Genomic DNA, 20,335 nt, shown 5'->3' on the forward strand with positions numbered 1-20,335 from the left:
TGGGGATACATTTGTCCTACATTATATTGTATTAAGGAGAAAAATTATGGATTCAAACTTTGGATTGAAATTGTGTTTACAAGGGAGGGGAATAAAAGTGTACTTCCTCTTAAATCAATAATCACTACTATTATGCAGATAAAATGAGCTGTATGAGGGATCGGAAATGTATATTGTTAACTTATCTTGATTTTAACGACGACTTCTTACGCGACACTCTTTTTAAGTCGACATGTATTTTGAATTGATGTAACCTAGAAGGATTAACTTCTACGAATCGAACCCTCAGCCTCATACTCTACAACATAGTAGGACGGAATGCTGACAGTTACAAGAGGTGTTTTTGTTTTTAGAACACTAATTGTCTCATTGAAACATTTTATGAATATAGATTTAAACACTGGAGTTATTTTATGGTCTACTATAATACATACAAAACTAGAAAAGGGCAAAAGGATGAAAGGACTCTTCCTCCTAATTACCGCGCCTTCTTCCTGGCGATGAAGGGCTAATAGGCTAGGGTGCCTCTCCTCTATTTATCCCAGGTTGGAACCGGATCTACATCTAGAGGCGGAGTTAACACCCTAAAGAAGGGAGGATGTTGGGAAACAATCTATACCAATATAGTTACTCGATTGACTATATACTACAGAAGGATGGCTTAGGTGAGGGTAAGCGCTGTGAATACCGGACCGTGTTTAGGCTGTTGTACTGTCGAGAGAGAACTACTATTCAATAATACCAACACAATGTAATTCTTGCTCTATTTCAAAAAATATCTGCTTTATATCCTGTGTAACCAGCATCTTGACAGGCTTTTTTGCAGTTGCAAACGTTTTACAAGTACGTTGTGGTCTTTACAATATCTTATGTCTACATAGGGTAACAGGGGCTTGTTGTGAACTTTGAGCCTATATGCTGACGGTTTGATGTAATACGTGCTTCAGCAGTAGCGTTTCCAGGTACAAACTTAACTTGTTTCGGTAGCAATGAAGCGTTGAAATTTTCTTCTACTTCATCTTGCATCTCTTCGTGAGATGTTTGCTCGGTGACAGAACGTGTATTAGGCTCAGAAAAATCATAAAGCTCTAATGGCAGCGAAACATTGAGATCTTCTTTTCTCCTTCTTCTCTTTTTTTCCTTTATTACTGTTTTTATCAGCATCGTTATCCTTATTATCATAATCATGATTTTGCTTCTCTTTATCCCGAAATGTATGCTTAGTAACAGAACTTGTACCAAGCCTAGACAACAAGGGAGAAATAAAAATCTCACGCAGAGGTGTACTTTTAAAAAATAAATCAGTGTTTGCTTGACTACGGTTGAATTCTTTGTATTTTATTCTCGATGAGGCTACATTACACGCGGCCCCGTGACGTTGAACGTTGTATGCGTTCTTGAACTCTCTTCCACAATGTTTGAATTGAAAAATTGTCGTACATGATATCTCATGACGATTCTTGTGATAGCCTCGGGAAAATGTTTTCTAAACTCTTTGCAAATATAGCCAGAAATGGGTTCATCCATGACGGACTTTATCTTCTGCTAACAGATTTTTCTTTACATCTACTTGACGCTTGTTACTCTCTACTTCGATGATGCGAACAGCTTAACGATTAACAGTAAACTATCACAAGGCAGCTGTCAAAAAAGCATGTGGCCAAGCACGGCTTTGTTTACAAACAATAGCACGTGGTCGTGACGTCACGATCACGTGGTATGCTGCGTCAGCACCCGAAGTTCAAAATCCACGCTCATGTGGGTAGATCTCGTCAAAATGCACTTAGATTTTTAATCCCAAGCCTTCTAGAATTTTTATTGCAGCGAGAGGTGCAACCCCTCTCAGTTTCTATTTCTTGATGTGCTCATTCAATCCTCCTTTGTTATTTAGTAACACTCGTAAGTATCCTAATCTATCTACTTCCTCTATTCTTGCCCCAAGGATCCTCCATTCCCTTACCTTTTTGCCCTCTTCCTCTTACTTATAATCATCACCTTCGATTTGTTACAGTTGATTTTCAACGACCACTTATTTAATTAATCAGCTAATTTAAGCAAACTTTTCTGCAATCCCCCTACTCAGCGTCATTAACGGAATATCATCTGCAAATTTCAGGCCTGGGATCTCATATTGCTCACCATCGGTACAGCCCAACTAGCCAGTACATCATGTATAAATGATACGATGGGCGATAATTTGCAGTCTTGTTTAAGACCCAGCTTGCATTCTATCGATTTGCTTATTAAATTATCCTCTAATTTGACTTTACTATATACCCTCTGATACAGCGCCTCAATCGCACATATTTTCTTCGAAACTCCCAGCCTCCCTAATTTTTCTGTCAACGCTCTTGTACCCACGGTGTCAAACGCTTTCTCAAAATCGACCGCTGCCAAAAATAGCATGCCTCTTTCCCGAACCATGTGTATTTCTGCTATCGACTTCACCATCATGATAATATCCATTGTTTTCCTCTTTTTCCTGAATCCTCCTTGGTATATGGAGATTATACCATTATTTTTGGACAAATCCCTTAGTCAATTAGCTAAGACTCCTGTATAAATTTTGCGTAATGAATCTAAAAGTGTTATTCCTGGGTAGTTGTTAGGTGAATTTATATTCCCTTTCTTTTTATACACTGACTGACAGAGCAAATGCAACACCAAGAAGGAGTGGTCAGAACTTTATGCCAATTGCAGGGTAGACTGACGTCACTGAGGTATGCTCATGATGTGAAATGCGCCGCTGTGCTGCGCATGTAGCGAACGATAAATGGGACACGGCGTTGGCGAATGGCCCACTTCGTACCGTGATTTCTCAGCCGACAGTCATTGTAGAACGTGTTGTCGTGTGCCACAGGACACGTGTATAGCTAAGAATGCCAGGCCGCCGTCAACGGAGGCGTTTCCAGCAGACAGACGACTTTACGAGGGGTATGGTGATCGGGCTGAGAAGGGCAGGTTGGTCGCTTCGTCAAATCGCAGCCGATACCCATAGGGATGTGTCCACTGTGCAGCGCCTGTGGCGAAGATGGTTGGCGCAGGGACATGTGGCACGTGCGAGGGGTCCAGGCGCAGCCCGAGTGACGTCAGCACGCGAGGATCGGCGCATCCGCCGCCAAGCGGTGGCAGCCCCGCACGCCACGTCAACCGCCATTCTTCAGCATGTGCAAGACACCCTGGTTGTTCCAATATCGACCAGAACAATTTCCCGTCGATTGGTTGAAGGAGGCCTGCACTCCCGGCGTCCGCTCAGAAGACTACCATTGACTCCACAGCATAGACGTGCACGCCTGGCATGGTGCCGGGCTAGAGCGACTTGGATGAGGGAATGGCGGAACGTCGTGTTCTCCGATGAGTCACGCTTCTGTTCTGTCAGTGATAGTCACCGCAGACGAGTGTGGCGTCGGCGTGGAGAAAGGTCAAATCCGGCAGTAACTGTGGAGCGCCCTACCGCTAGACAACGCGGCATCATGGTTTGGGGCGCTATTGCGTATGATTCCGCGTCACCTCTAGTGCGTATTCAAGGCACGTTAAATGCCCACCGCTACGTGCAGCATGTGCTGTGGCCGGTGGCACTCCCGTACCTTCAGGGGCTGCCCAATGCTCTGTTTCAGCAGGATAATGCCCGCCCACACACTGCTCACATCTCCCAACAGGCTCTACGAGGTGTACAGATGCTTCCGTGGCCAGCGTACTCTCCGGATCTCTCACCAATCGAACACGTGTGGGATCTCATTGGACGCCGTTTGCAAACTCTGCCCCAGCCTCGTACGGACGACCAACTGTGGCAAATGGTTGACAGAGAATGGAGAACCATCCCTCAGGACACCATCCGCACTCTTATTGACTCTGTACCTCGACGTGTTTCTGCGTGCATCGCCGCTCGCGGTGGTCCTACATCCTACTGAGTCGATGCCGTGCGCATTGTGTAACCTGCATATCGGTTTGAAATAAACATCAATTATTCGTCCGTGCCGTCTCTGTTTTTTCCCCAACTTTCATCCCTTTCGAACCACTCTTTCTTGGTGTTGCAGTTGCTCTGTCAGTCAGTGTATATTGGGCATATAATCCTTTATTCCTATTCCTTCGTTGCCCTCTCCGGGCGAGTTTGCCATGTGGTTAGGAGCGCGCAGCTGTGAGCTCGCATCCGGGAGATAGTGGGTTCGAACCCCACTCTCGTGAGCCCTGAAGATGGTTTTCCGTGGTTTCCCATTTTCACACTAGGCAAATGCTGGGGCTGGGCCTTAATTAAGGCCACGGCCGCTTCCTTCCCATTTTAGGCCTTTCCTGTCCTATCGTCGCCATAAGACCTATCTGTGTCGGTGCGACGTAAAGCAACTAGCTATAAAAAAGTACATTTCAATACCATTCCTCCCCCTCGCTGATTTCATCTTCTGTCTCCCAATCATCTGAAAGTGTTATTCCTGGGTAGTTGTTAGGTGAATTTCTATTCCCTTTCTTTTTATATATTGGGCGTATAATCCTATATTCCCATTCCTTCGTTACCCTCGCCGGGCGAGTTTGCCGTGTGGTTAGGAGTGCGCAGCTGTGAGCTCGCATCCGGGAGATAGTGGTTTCGAACCCCACTCTCGTCAGCCGTGAAGTCCCTATCAATTCCGTGTATACTTACCTCCATATTACACCACAGGATCTGCCTTCTTTCCTGATACTCCCATTCGTCTCTTCCTCCTAATAACTCGCTAAAATATGTCACCCAATGTTCATAATCGATATTCATTTTCTGCAGTCCCTTCCCTCCTTTATTAATCATACTTATTCTCTTCCATATTCTTTGAATTCGATTCGTTCTGAATTACCTGTTTATTAGCTCTTATTGGTCCTTCAACCACTGTTCCTCTCCACGATTTTGCTTTTGTACTCTTTCCTCAGCCCGCAAGCTACTTCTCGTTCTCTGCTCCCTCTTTTTGCTCTATACTCTTTCAAAGCTATTAACGCTGACCTGCGTATCTCAAATTCCTTGTCATACCAACTATCACCTTCTATTTTTTCCTTCTGCTGCATTCGACTGCCCGTGACACTCTCCTTATAGGATATTCTAATAACTCCAACGATCTACATTATTTTCCTCCAGCGCCCTTTTCCAGCCAATTCTAATTAATTGTATCTCTTTATCCACAATTGCGTCTAGCTCTCCTTTTGAGTTCTCTGTCCATACATATTTAGTATAACCACTACCCCATTCAACATGACTTTTTCTCCATTCCTCTTCCTCTCTCCTCACCAATCTAACCCATACCGGAGCGTGGTGCGATTCGGTCCAGTCTTCCACCCTTATGCTTTTGATGTTCTCTAGCAAGTCTTTTGAACTCATTACTATGTCAATAACGCTCCCCCTTGTTCAGTAATATAGGTCATTTTACCTTCTCTGTCACCCTCCCAGTAACCGTTCAGGATGAAAATATTCTCGACTTCACAGAATTCTAAAAGCTTTCTACGATAGTTATTAATTACCATATCATTGGTACTTCTTGGCCCTACTGTCAACTCGCCTTCTTTACTAAACCCTGCACTTGGCTCGCCTATTCTGGCATTCCAGTCCCCAAGTAATAATATTCCGTCCTCATACGTCACCCGAATGGTACTAATTTCTACTAATAGTTCCTCAAAAAACTAATCTTTTGCATATGGAGATTCCTTGGGGTGACAGTAGGCAAAAGCCAAGCAGACATGTTTCCCTCTCCCTGCCTCTCTTCCCATGTTAAATCTTATCCACATAACCCCTTCAATGTCGCTCTCGATATCCTCTATTTCATTCAACTCTTCTTTAACTAGTATCACAATTCCTCTGGCCGAACGGCCCATTTTACTTAATCATTTTCTTGACGAGCCTCACCGTGAATACCCCAAAGTTATCTCCCTGCCTCCTTCAGGCCATGTTTCCTAAAGTGCTACGATGTCAAAACTTCCTATAAAATTTTTCGCTTCTATATTACCTATTTTACCCAATGCACCTTCAATATAAACAAAGCCTGTCTTCCAGTCTAGTTACGGCCTTTTTTCCTACCTTCCCAACCGTCATCTTTATTCTTGCTTCTCGTCACCCTCTCGCTCTCAACTTCTGCCCCCCTTCCATCATTCTTTGGTGCTTTGTTGTTATCCTTCCTCTCCTTATCTTCTAAGCCTTTTTTTCCCCCACAGGTCCTTCAGGTTCTTACCTCGCCCCTTGATCATAGAGCCTCTTTCGTATCCCCCCTCAGATCGACAATCTCTGTATCCGCTTTTTCTTTAGGAACAACATCTGCTAGCACTTCCTGAGCCTGCAAACTTGATTTTTCACTCACATTATATTACACTGCACTGATTTCTTGCCTCGACGCTTCAGCCACCGTTGTTTCATTTCCTCCCTGCTCTTGGCCGTTCTCCTGTGTCCCTTGGCTGCTTCGACCGTTCCTCTTCCTGTTTTAACTCTTCCACCATGCCTTTTAGTTTCGACACAGACCAAACATGCCACCAGACACCATTTGATACCACCACCTACCTTGTAAGGGTTCTTGCATTTTAGCACTGTTTCCGCCATTATGGTTGACATTAAACTCACTTTAATTGGCTACCTTTCACTTTTCCTACTCTTTCAACATCGTCTATATCAACTTCACTAAAGTTAATTTTCAGTTTATTTTGGGCGAGGTCCACCAATTTATATATAAGACTCACTTAATTTTCACTCCGTTCTTCCTGTAGCCCATATATATATATATATATATATATATATATACATTTCTTCATCCTTTCTTGGTTGATGTTACCTAGCTCATTCTTTAGAGAAGTCACCTCCTTTTCCAGATTTTTCACTTCCTCCCTTAGCATAACAGTTGCGCTCTCATTATCTTCTACTTTTTCGGCGATTCCCCACTGTTCCTTGAACCATGTCTTCATGTCTTCAAATCCTTTGGCTGGTTCCTTTCTCATTTCCATTACCAGTCCGTCTCCAACCTGTGCTTTCACAGCGTCCCCTATCCCACTCCTCCCAGCTCATATCAGGGCCCGGATTCATCTCCACGCCTCCAATAATTAGTAGCATGGTTATTACCGTCGCTACCAGGTTAGCCTCGCCCATTTTCCCCAACTCCCTTGTCCGCCGTATGCCCTGCCGTCTTCTTCTGCTTTCGCTGCCAGCTCCTGATCGCCGCCCGATACTGCTCAATACCAATCATGCTACACCGCACTCAGCTTTCAATGCGTCTACTCTGGTTGCTTGCTCAAGTTGTATTGGACAAATCATTATCTTCGGAATCACGTCAGTTAAATGTGAGCGAAAAATTGCTGTCCCTAACTCATGCCAAAACACCTGTTCAACTCATCTTATTGTCGGTGACCACATGGCGCCTCCATTGCGGACACGGCTACTCTGTTTAGCCCATCATCAGGCTGCCGTCATCCTGGGTTGCGAGTCCTTGTTTCAGCTCCTTGGTTAGCTCCATGGCAACGCCGTCTGCTTGAGGTAAATATAGGAAGGTCTCGTGCTATGTCAGCTCTTGATGTGCATTCCAGGTCCTAACTGCAATCAAACCTCTAATTAGTTGACTGCGATGAACATATGATACTCCTACTCACTCTCATTGATATAAAGCAGAAATAGGCGGTTTGTAAAGCCAAATGTAATTGATATCTGTCTACTGCCCAGTCGCACGCGAACTCATTTATGAAGCGCCTTCTACTGAGGGCAGAAATTATAGCCTAATTAGTTTAAAAGTGAATTGTTATTGTTTCGTGCTCAACTGCACACGCATGTTAATCTGGCAATGGTAGTACTAGATGCTCGAGTCTATATCTCTAGCTACACTCCGAATTTACAGAATCACATTGTCTGCCCATACAGCTCCTATGACGAAGTCTTTGTATACGGCGCAATCATCCGTCATACAGTTACTCACTCACAACCGCCCTGAGAAATGTTAGAACGGAATGGTTTAATCTAAACCTGTTCTGCAATAAGTTCACCGCGCAGATATCGGCCGAACTGGTACATTCAGGACCGCACTGTAGAAAGTTACGTCTTTGTTCTACACAGAGTTTATGGTACAATATCTCGATCAGACCAACATACTCACGAGCGCACTGAAGCAAATCTTGAAACCGAATGAAGTGCCTGCCTCCAGAGCTCACTCTTCTTATAGGGACCAGCAAGGCACGCCATGCCAGGGGGTTTACTAGGATACACACTTGAGATTGGTATGTGGCTAGCCTTCTCGTTCCTACGGTGCACGCGCGAATGAATTTGTTATTGATTAATGTCTCAGGACACTTCGTGACGTTTGGAAAATTGCGAGGATTATTGCTATGGTTTATTTTCTCTAACTACCCTCGGGGAGAGTAGGTATAGCCTGATTTCTTCGACGAAGCTGGTCTGTTTCTTGCCGCTTTAATTTTTAGCAAGATGGCATGGTGTTTCCTCAAACACAGTTCAAGTATCTCTGTCCTACTCTGAAATATTATTTCTCGCTCACTCTTGGTGCCACGCCTGTCTCGGTGGACTACACCCCAACTACAGCTTCCAGCATGGCTTCGCGCCAATTGTGAATTGAGTCCTATGGTGCAATACTTTCATTGCGTTAAATATCACTTCTTGATGCCATGAACGATACGGTTCAATACGTAATGAAAAAAATAGATGGTGTGCAGAGAAAAGCAGCAATATTTGTAAAAGGGGCCTTCAGGACGAAAGGTAATGTATCAGAAAAATTAGATAAAATTCGTGGGAAGATTTAAGTAAGAGAAGAGAGAGAACTACTCTCTAAGAATTGTACAGTATGTAACTAAATGTGCGGGAAAGCTCTGGGGATTCCATAGAGGACTTGACAACAATCAGAACATGTCCCATAAACATATGGTTTATTTGCTTTCGTTTCCGTGTTACAGGCATTGCTTGTTGTGTACGTAACACAGACCACTTCACTATGCAGGTTGGTAATTTGTGTTAATAAAGTGTAATTTACTACTTACAGTTCTCTAGAGAAGGTGCTCAAAATGCACACATGAATTGCTCCTTTCATTTTAAAAAAAGATTGACAGGAGCGTCAACTGCGCCTTTTTAACAAATGATGTACTTGGTTTGTTGGAAGACGTTCCACTGGATTTAATTCAGCGCATGTGGTTCATGTATGATGGACACCGCCGCATTTTCTCTTGCTGCTAGAGCAATTTTACATCAGCACCGATTCCCAAACAAATGGATAGGGGTCAGGGACCGTCACCACGACCTGCTCGTTGTCTCGATCTCAATCCATTATACTTCTATTTATGGGGTCATTTGAAGGCCATTGTGTATGCCACACCTATTCATATAGTTGAAATGCTGCGTCCGCGAATACAGCAAGGCTGTCAGCAGATACGATAGACGCCTGGAATATGGGAACGAGTGAGACAGTCAATGATGCGGCGCATTACAGCTCGTGGTAGCCTTTTTTGAGCACCTTCTGTAACGAACTGTAAGTAAACACTACACTTTATCAACACAAATGACCAACCTGCATAGCGAAGTGGTCTGTGTTATGTACACAACAACAAATGCCTGTAACACGGAAACGAAAGCAAACAAACCACATATTTACAGGACATGTTCTGATTGTTGTCGGGCCCTCTATCGAATCCCCGGAGCTTTCCAACATACGAGGCCAGATCAGAAGAAATGTTGCACTTCCCAGTTATGGCCATTTAGTACACCACCTATATAACAGCAACACAACTATAATGACATACACTGTAACGTCACTTTTCCACATAGTTTCCAAGACGCTCCAAAGATTTCTACGAACGCACAACCAACTTGTCGGTGCCGGATGCATAGAAATTTCCTCCAGCGTTCTGCAACCACTCGGAGACAGCGGCCTTCACCTCCTCATCCGTCTGGAAACGTCGATCACCGAGCTCCGAATTGAGCTTACCGAACAGATGAAAGTCACATGGCGCTAGGTCGGGACTGTAGGGTGGATGTTGCCAGACCTCCCACTTGAAACGCTGCAGCAGTTTCTTCGTTTGGCGGGCCTTGTGAGGTGTTGCGTTATCGTGCAACAAAATCACACCGGGGCTCAATTTACCCTGGCGCTTTTCTTTAATCGCTTTACGCAACCGGTTCAACATTTGATAATACGACGCCGCTCGTTCCTTTCGGAATGAATTCCACGAGCAGCAAACCCTCCATGTCAAAAAACACTGTCGCCATAACCTTACCGGTTGAAGGTTGAACCTTGGCCTTCTTTCGTTGTGGTGATGAGGGGTGCATCCATTCCATTAATGTTCGCTTCGTTTCGGGGGTGAAGTGGTGGACCCACGTTTCGTCGCCTGTGAAGATTCGCCGCAGAAACACGTTGCCGTCTGCGGCATGGCGTTGCAAAAATGCCAGTTAGGATTGAAAACGTTCCTTGTGCTCATCGGTGAGAAGACGTGGGGCCCATCTTTGACACAGCTTACGATATCCAAGGTCCTCGTGAACAATGGCGAACACACTGCCATACGACATGTTCAGCTGCGTCGCGATTTCTCTCCATTTAATGCGCCGGTTCTGTCTAATGATCGCATTCACACTGTTGACCTTTGCACGGGTCCTGGGCGTTGCGGGCCTGCCTTTGCGATGGTTGTCCGTGATATCCGTGCGTCCGGCTTTGAATTGCTGACACCACTTTACTATACCCTGCCGGGAAATGGTCCGCTCCCCATACACAGCACTAATTTCACGATGAATGTCCGTGCAATTCTTCCTTTTGGCCCATAATAGTCGGATTGTCGCACGCACCTCATATTTGGAGTGAACGTCCAGTTGACGCACCAATGCATTTGGCCGCTATTCACACATAACTAGGCGAGACACCACAGCGACCTGTCTAACAGACGTGTGGGCAGTGTCTGTCCCTTTCTCCGCTGTGCCCACGTTTGCGACACACAGCGCGCTGCTGCGGCGCGTTAGTGCAACTAAATTTTTGATCCACCTATGTATTTAGTTACATCTACAGGATAGTAGGCGAGGGGATGGATATTCGAGGAAGTCTTCATTTGGAAAATATTCATGCTGACATGGCTGACTACAAGTATAAATCTACATGGGGTTTCAGCACATGTGATTAAGGAAAATTTTCATTGATTTGGAAGGGCGTGAAGGTATGGAACAGCTTACCAGTGTGTTTGATTACTTTCCAATATCTGTGCAGATATTCAAGAAAAGAATAAACTAAAGCAGATAAATAGAATGAAATATTTGATGGCATCCAACCTGTGCTTGTTATTGTATATAAAGAATTTTTGTGAATAAATTAATTCCATTCCTCTGCCTATGGAAATTGAACGACTGCATTAGGTGACTCCCTGTAGGAGTTAACTACATTGACATGTCTTAGGGCCCTTGGACCTGCACGGTACCTGTGATTGCTTTCAGGAACTTTGAAAAGAGGTAAAAAGAAATGGCTCTGGTTATGACACAGCAGGTCATTATGCATGATAGGTACCAAAATGTGCAAAAATGTAAGGTCATTTAAATCTTATACCCGTTGTATAGTATTACTTGATGTGATTCTACATACTGTATATGAGTCGATGATATGTACGTGCAGTACGTATTATGAGTATAATTTTTTAAACGATATAAATTTATTAAAAATGAGTTGTGTTTTTAATAGATAAATTATTACAATTTATTGTATACCATTATATTTTAGAAAATTTTCTTCTTTTTAAAATTAAAAATTAATACTTGATAATAATGTATTTTTGTGTATTATTTCCCACCAAAGTAGACACTTCATTTTGCGCAGTAATCTGATTTTATATTTTTGGACCAACATGCATGAGCATTTGAGTCTGTGTTTTGATGCGTGTTAGCTGGACAGTGTGAGGCCACTATGTGAATAGGTTTTAGAGAAAACAGAGAAAAGGAGTGAGCTTTAGCAAGTATAGCTGTGTAAATGTGCGCCCTTATCTATGGGTGTGTATTCTTGGCAAGACTTGACAAGCAAGGTAATAAATCTTTGATAGAATCTACCAGTAAAATATTTATTTACCTACCACCATGCCAACTCGCTAATGTATGAAGCATCGGTTCTTCCATTGGGCTTTGCCTTCTTTAGCATTTCCTACTGTGGGTATATAGGTTTGTACAATATTCAAAATTATGCTTTCAAGACCTCATTTTTAGTTCATCTGTCTACATATGGTGGTGTAGGGCTGTTTAGATTCTCTGTGACAGAGTTGCCTTGTAATATGAAGTGATTACTATTGGTACGTATATTGAGTTACTTTTGGATTTTGTCTTCCTCATAAAAGGTATTAGTTTTTAGTTTTATTTATTCTAGCGTTCCAGTGTATACAAGTGATAGTAGCTGCAGGGTATTGAAAAAAGGAAGTGATCTGATGTGCGAATTGCCACCTCATAATGGACATGTCATGCTGTTCTTGTCCCAGTATGGGGAAACGCCAGTATATATTATTGAGAGCTTTCCTCGTTGCAGTGTATGTGGCAAGTGGTTTTCTAAGAAGGAAAGCCTGACTAAGCACCTCTTCACGCACACTGAAAAGTGGACGCACTTATGTAGCCAATGTGATAAGACATTTCCAACAAATGGCGCGCTAAACGATCACCAGGTAATCCATACTGGGGTGCAGTCGAACGTTTGTGATGAATGTGGTATGAATGATGAATGTTTCCTAGGAAGGGATCTCTGATGAGGCACTTCCTTACGCACACTGACGAACGGCCCTACTCGTGTAGTCAATGTGGTAAAAGTTTTCGTTTAAAATTCACGCTAACTGATCACCTACGCACCCATACTGAAGTGCGTCTGTACCCTTGTCAGGAATGTGGAAAAAGGTTTCGGAGAAAAGAAACCTTATAAGTCATTCTCTCGTACATACAGTGGAATCTTCGCACACCTCTAAGAAATGTGTTAAAAGATTTGGCGCCAAGGCCCATCTGAATACTCACCCATAGTGTGTTCCGTTCATACTGTTGTAGCGAATGTGGAAAACAAACTCCAAATGGTGAGCAGTTCTCTCCTACTGAAGATCGTCCAAACAAGTGTAATGAGTGTGTTAAGAGGTTTAAACTAAAGGGATCACATTATGAACACATGCTCACGCATAATACAGCTCGTCCTCAGTGTTGTAAGCAATGTGGTAAACGTTTTTGAGAGAAGGACACGCTTACTAAACACCTTGAGTAGACATACCGGAAGCGTCCAAACTGATGTGATGTATATGGTAATACGTTTTCCCTTCAGTGTAATCTTGATAGAAACCTAATTACTCAAGCTTGGAGTGTGCTGGCATTATCCTAATGATTGCGGTAAAATGTTGCGTAAATAGAGCATGATTACTAAACAGTTGGAGGGCACTCTATCTCCTGTCGAATGTTGAGGTGCACTTTCCCTTAACCACAGTTTAATCTTCGAAATCGCATGTTCACCCATACGTGCTAGCGCCAATTTGTAACAGAATGTGCTTGTAACATTTAGCAAAAACCCAATCTTCGAACGCACCTACTCACTTAAACAGGAAAACGTTCACGGTTGGAATGAATGAGTTACGATCTTTGGTGAAAATGATAGTTTTAGATATATCTGATCTTTCATTCCATGCTACGGCCAAGCTGTTGATATCCGTGTGAATAATAATTTGCTTAAGCGTGTATTAAACTTACGTTTGCTGACTCGTACTGTAGAATTGGGAGATTGTCCTAACGAATTTGGTAAACGTTTCTCACACTGTAATTCTGAATTTGGTAATAAGTTCTAACACACTGTTGTAACCAGAATGCTCACCCCTACCATTCTCACACTGTTGTGACAAATGTGGTACAAGTTTTATTGTAAAGGCTAATTTTATTTAATTTCTCTCACTTTCGTAAATTACTACTTTTGTTTAAGAAGTGGGGTAGTACGTTTTCTTGGACGTCTTCGGGATACTATAGTCACTGACACTGCGGATCCAACACAGCATTTTATACACGAGTTAAAACGTTCTCTCGCAGTCTCATCTTACAACAGACCTGGTAGTTCACTCTAGTGAATAGTTACACTGTCAAACCGACACCACCCTCAGGGCAACCAAAACCCCTAAGGACGATGGGTTTGTAACCTTACACACCAAAGGGGTGAGGAGGTTGATTGTGTATTTGCCCCCAAGAGGGGATGTAAGGGAACACCAAGGAGTGACAAGATACAAAAAAAATCAACACCATAACACAATGAACACCAAATCGGAGAAGAAACACACACTTACCTTAAAGAAATTGGAAGAGTAGCTTAAGGCCGTGGACAAGATATAAAGTAAAAAGTAACAGTGCTTCATTGCTTTAATGAAATGAAAACCCACAAATTGTAAATACAAAGACTTTAATTTGCTTTAGAAACGGTTTCAATAAGTTTAAAGAGAAAATTATGAATCAGCTTGAAATTATAAGGATGTGAATGTTACTAAAACTCCTTGGATAACTGTAATTAACTATGGAAAAATCTTTCTGTATTGGAAAGCTCAAAAACCAACAAGTGGAAAAACAATTAACATAGTTAAGTTAAAATGAATAGTATTTAAATTGACATTAAATTACAGGAACAATAAAATGTAAGTCAAATAGAATAGATTTTTTAAGAAACATAAATTGCTGACCTCGATAGGGGAAACTAATGAGACAAGAAGGATAAAAATTACCTACGCGACCGGTCGCCTACCCTAAAATTGATTAAACTTAAAATCTAGGAAACTGTTATGCCTAGGTTGCAGAAACATTCACCACTAAGTGATCTCTTTTACTTCACGGCGAGCCTACGCAAGTAATGGAATATAATCCCACCAAAACACGCAAATCCACATTTCTAAAATTACCAAACCGAGAAAAATAAATGGCATTTAAAATTATGAATAATTTAACACTTAGAGCACACGAAAATCAATCACATCCACGTTACTGAAGGTACAATTAAGCCGCCACTTCTCGATTAAAAAAACACGTTATCCCAACGATGCCATCAACAACACGTTGCTAAGGTAACAACAACAAAAGCGTGTCCGCAAGGACAAAGACGGACACAGAAATAGACCAAGAAGGTAAAATATATTACAAGAGCCAGGAAAAGGAGAACAGAAAACCAAAGATTAACCCGAAAGCCCAACCAAAAACGAAATTAAAGGATGTTAACCAAAATCAAACAGAATATTGCGCTGGCTCACCATTTACATGAAGTTCTAGAAAAATTTACCAGCCAAAATCATGAACTTAAAATTAATTTTGACGAACACACCACTGCGCTGATTTCCTTTAAAAAACACTAAGATGAAGCTTCTTTTTGAACACATTGTAACGTAACGAACATGAATTCATTACGCAAGTCGGCGATGATTATTATTATCGTGGGTAGAGATCACTTTTGGAGCAACTGACCAAAATAATTTCTTGGAATACTTCAAAGTTCCTTCTTTGAAGGTAGAATTTCCATGATTAGATTAAAATGTAACTTACCCGTTTTCGATCCATGAACAGCGAAGAGACGACGAGAGCTAAATTATGTCACCTCACACAGCCAGGCTCAAAGTAGAAGAAAAATGCAGTTTAACTGCTCGTGCACCAATAGTAAATTAATCGAGGCCAACTAACAGGTTATAAGGGCACCAAAATCCCACAAGGTCCTGGTTTTAACCAGGCACGAAGCTACTGCCCCGAAGCATACTGCCGGTAAAACACACACGACTACTTCTCATGGCAATTCCACTCCAACTGCCCGCGTCCCACGCTGAGCAGCGTGGCTTCCTTTGTACCCGCACACACAAGCACAGAATCCCTCAGGCGGACTGGAAAGTTCAAAGCCTAGTCACGAGAGCGTAGCACTTCACAGCGCGACAAGATATAATAAACAAATTTAAACAAGAATGGCGAGATATTTCACATAAAATGTGAAACGATAATGTTCTTTCACAAGATTCATTGACACGAATTTCTAGCGGTAAAGATACCAGTCCAAAAGGTTTTCTGGGAAGGTACATTACACTAAGTACTCTCACAACTAATATAATTAATCATTGGTTGTAACTTCTGTTTGTAACTACGTTCGCGAGGAACACAGTTTTAGACATTACCGATAACGCCCCATTTGACAATCTTGACGATTATCGGCCCTTAATTGGCCTGTGTTGACTCATAACAATAATGTACAATAGATGATTATTTATTCCGCACTGTCAGTGTATTATCAGCATTTGATTTTTACCTTGTTTTATACGTACATGTGTCGGGAGACTTAACTCCCTTCATCAACGTTACAACATCAAAATCAACCTTCTCCAAATCCCAAGATCTAACATCATACATATTTATATTAAACATTGCCCTATATAATATTACTTTAGTCCAATATTTGTATGTACTGTTCTTTTCTGGATATTGTCTGTTGTAATGTAACACTTAACACATTATGTGACACTTTAAAACACTCTTGAACAGTTCACTATTCCTCCTGTATATTACACTATTATAAATAACTTAGATGGATTTATTAACCGAGGCGGCCTCTGGTAATACTTTCTTTGCTACTGTTTGTATTATTCTTGCCTCTAATAATCATCAGTCTTACCACCAAATTTTAAATCGTGTTGATGTTAGATCCTTTTATGGATGCACTGATCTATTACTCAATTATGTAACATATTAAGATTTAGTTATGTATGAAGCTATCAAGGCAGATGAATTCGATTTTGCTGTTGTTGGATTGGATATTTTAATCAGAGCAAAACAAACCTCATGTATGTCCTTAAATTTGTTCTTCTAGTACTATATAAAAGTAGCAAATGTTATTACACATATAAAATGTTAGAAATTATATATAAGTATAAATCATTATAACTTACTTAAATATTTAATGGAGAGGAAGCCTATCAGCTTGCCAGCCAGACACCTACTACAATGTATACTGCTACATGTAACCTTGACCGCCAAAGAAAAGGGGAGGGGAGGGTTGGAGGCCAGAATCTTGGAAAAATGTCTAAAACACAACTGGCATTACACTAGAAATGTAATGATACAGAAAGAGGTTCTCAAAATGGTGGCAGAAACTGATTTAGCTGTAACCAATATTCCAGTTGACCAACAAGATGCGTTCAGGTATTTGGTAAAGAATAAACTATCCAAAATAATAGAACAAAAAGAAATAAATTTAAATAAAACACCTAATAATATACAACAGCTTAATAAGAAAATCAAGGAGAATTCGATTATAGCAAACAAAGCAGATAAGGGCAATACCATCATCTTATTACATAAAGAAGGTTACATTAAGCACTATTGACTTTTTTGCTAGTTGCTTTACGTCGCACCGACACAGATAGGTCTTATGGCGACGAAGGGACAGGAAAGGGCTAGGAGTGGCAAGGAAGCGGCCGTGGCCTTAATTAAGGTACAGCCCCAGCATTTGCCTGGTGTGAAAATGGGAAACCACGGAAAACCATTTTCAGGGCTGCCGACAGTGGGGTTCGAACCTACTATCCCCCGAATACTGGATACTGGCCGCATTTAAGCGACTGTAGCTATCGAGCTCGTTCTATTGTCTTTCAAAGTAATTCATAAAACATACCCAACCAGTACAATGCAAAAGAAACTGAAGAATCCTTAATTAACACAATTTCCTACTTGATGCCAAAGATATAAAAGAACTGACCACTATGAACCCACGACTGTCTACTCTAACATCTCAACCGAAAATCCACAAAGAGAAGTACCGATCAAACCAGTGGTTAATTTAAAAAAGTCCGACTTACAACATAGCACAATTTATACAACAATTTCTTAAGAAACATTCCGTGTTCAATAGTAATAATAATTTAGTTAACACCATTGATTTTTGTAACAAAACTAAGAGTATCAGAGTGACTAAAGTTAACTCCATTCATAGCATTGCCATTATAGATATGTATTCCAACATACCAATAATAGGAACTGTTACGGAGATATCCGTGGTAGTTAGAGGTGAAAGAAGGTGCGGGCTGGAATAGGTCTCAACTACAAAATTAAAGTTAATTTAAAACTTTAACAAAGGTTATATTTTCTTTTCAAAATCAACAAATAACAAAGTATAACAGGTACCAAGTAGCAGATCAACAAATTAAGAATGTACAATTACAGTTCGTTACGAAATTTGGGCTTCGAGCCCCACACTCACAAACCTTGAGCTATGAGCCCAACTTTATCTATGTACCAAGTTCAAACAAAGGGGCAGAAAACCCCAATCATTCCAAGGAGCACTTGCTCCCGATTACCATTTTAAGCCTCCTCGAGGCACACAGAAACCAAGTTTAAGAAGGAACAAACCCGCTCTCAAAGTTCAAGCCTATCAAAGGCCACAACAAACTATACCTCAATCTGCCCTCAAGGCATACCAAGAACAGGGGTAATAAATACCCAACCTACTGGGCCTATTCAGTAAAGAAACAGGTTAATTACATGGCCCAAAATACCAACTTGACTGGAGGCGTAACTTGCACTCCTAATACACTTTTAAAACCCTACTTGGCACTAGGCCGCATACACAAGGGCTAATCCCATACTAAGGAGGTGACTTGTATAAGAAAACTTTATTACATTAAGAAAGAAGGGAACGGTTGCGAAAACAAAATCACCTCAAAACAAGAGGAGTGGGAGCTCGAGAGGGTTTGGCACTCTCTATCCCAATTTGTACTTAAGGAGACGGAATTTTTTTACCAAATGTCTTTTACATTTTAAAGGTAGGTTACATGAGAAAGGTTTCAAACCTGCCCCGCGGGTTAAACTGCTGAGCTAGCGAGAAATGAAGTTATTAAATGGCCATTACCTTGTAGATGAACTGCTGCCGGAAGAAAGAGGCGCTTCCCGCCCCGTGCTACATATTAACACTAGGAGAGATGTTACTGAAGTGGCCCCGAGACAAGAAAATCAGCAGTTTCTATACCCTCGTGGAACATTCGAGGCCTTTCATGAATGATAACAACCCGCCCACAAACTTTTATTGGTCGGCTCAATATTACAAGTCAAAACTGAAGAAGAAATCTAGGATTCGTGGAAAATTAATTGAGAAAATTTAGGATTGGCTGAATTTAAAACGGCGGAAACAGAGATGAATATTGCCAACCCAAAAACTGAAAGAAAGAAATTTAACAAAGAACAAACTTATAGATGCAAAATTTCTTCGAAAACAGTTCGTTCACTTCGCACCAGGGTGCACAGTTAAATTTTTTAGGTAGTGTCATCTAGAAGAGAATGTCCACACTTCTTGGTAGATAGTAAACAAAAACACGTCGCAATAGACACAGTTCAGAAAAGTTCAAAATTACACCATTTACCGTAGTGACATCTTTTAAGAAATAGTAGAATTAGTTCAGTTTTCAAGATTCCAAACTTCTCCTGTAGAGGAGTTCAAATTGGCGCAATATTTGAACAAGCGGCGTGGAGGTGTACCGCTCGGTACAGACCTCCCCCCCCAAAAAAAATTCTTCCAAGGGGTGACACCGAAGAAAACAAAAATATTTGTTTTAAAACAAAGTCCAAGTCTTTGCTTTTAATTATTGAAATTAGTTGCAGAAGGATTTAAAAGAGAAAATAAAATGTTCCCGTAGCCGAAGGTTTCTTAAATTGGTTTGATATTGATAGGTGGGATTGACTTAAATCCAGTTTCAAAAATTCTTTGTAGTAGCTTTTGATGAAATGTCTGTATGCTTGTAGTAGTTGAATTCAGAAAAAAGACATTTAATTCTTGAAAGGAAACCAAAAAATTTCTAAGTCCACCAAATGGTGCACTTTTATCCAAAAATGTAGTAATTGTGGATATGGAATGTCCATGTAGCTGAATAAGTACATTAGTTGCCGATTACTTTGACGGCAAGACCTGCCGCCGCTGCCTGTGTCCAAAGGTGGCCGCTCGGACCTCTTAAGTACCCTGAGATACCGCTCTCCCGCACTATGAGAGGGGTAGTCGTGCTGCACGCCGCAGATGCGAAGTTTGTTTACAGTCCACAAGTAGCTTGCGGGTGGTGCACCGCACATCAGTCTTGGCCGGAAGAAGGGCTCCGGCGCGCCGTACACTGGTTGACCTCGCTGGAGTGGAGTGGGCCCGTACCCCACCTCAGTGGCGGTACGGCGCCGCACGGCTGCGGGGGCACTGAAACAATGCGATCTCGGCGGCAGAATTTTTGCAGCAATATGATGTTTTAGGGTACAGTCTTTGTGGCTGGGGCTGAAGGGCCAGCGGCGTGGGAACATTTATTTAATTTTAATTAGCCACTGGTGTGGTTTAGCAGGAGACGGGAGCGTGGTAATGGCCGTATGGAGAGGGCAGCAGAGTAACTGCGAGGGAGGTTTCACAATATT

The sequence above is a fragment of the Anabrus simplex genome, chromosome 13 (assembly GCF_040414725.1).
Source record: "Anabrus simplex isolate iqAnaSimp1 chromosome 13, ASM4041472v1, whole genome shotgun sequence".
In the NCBI taxonomy this organism is placed as follows: Eukaryota; Metazoa; Arthropoda; class Insecta; order Orthoptera; family Tettigoniidae; genus Anabrus; species Anabrus simplex.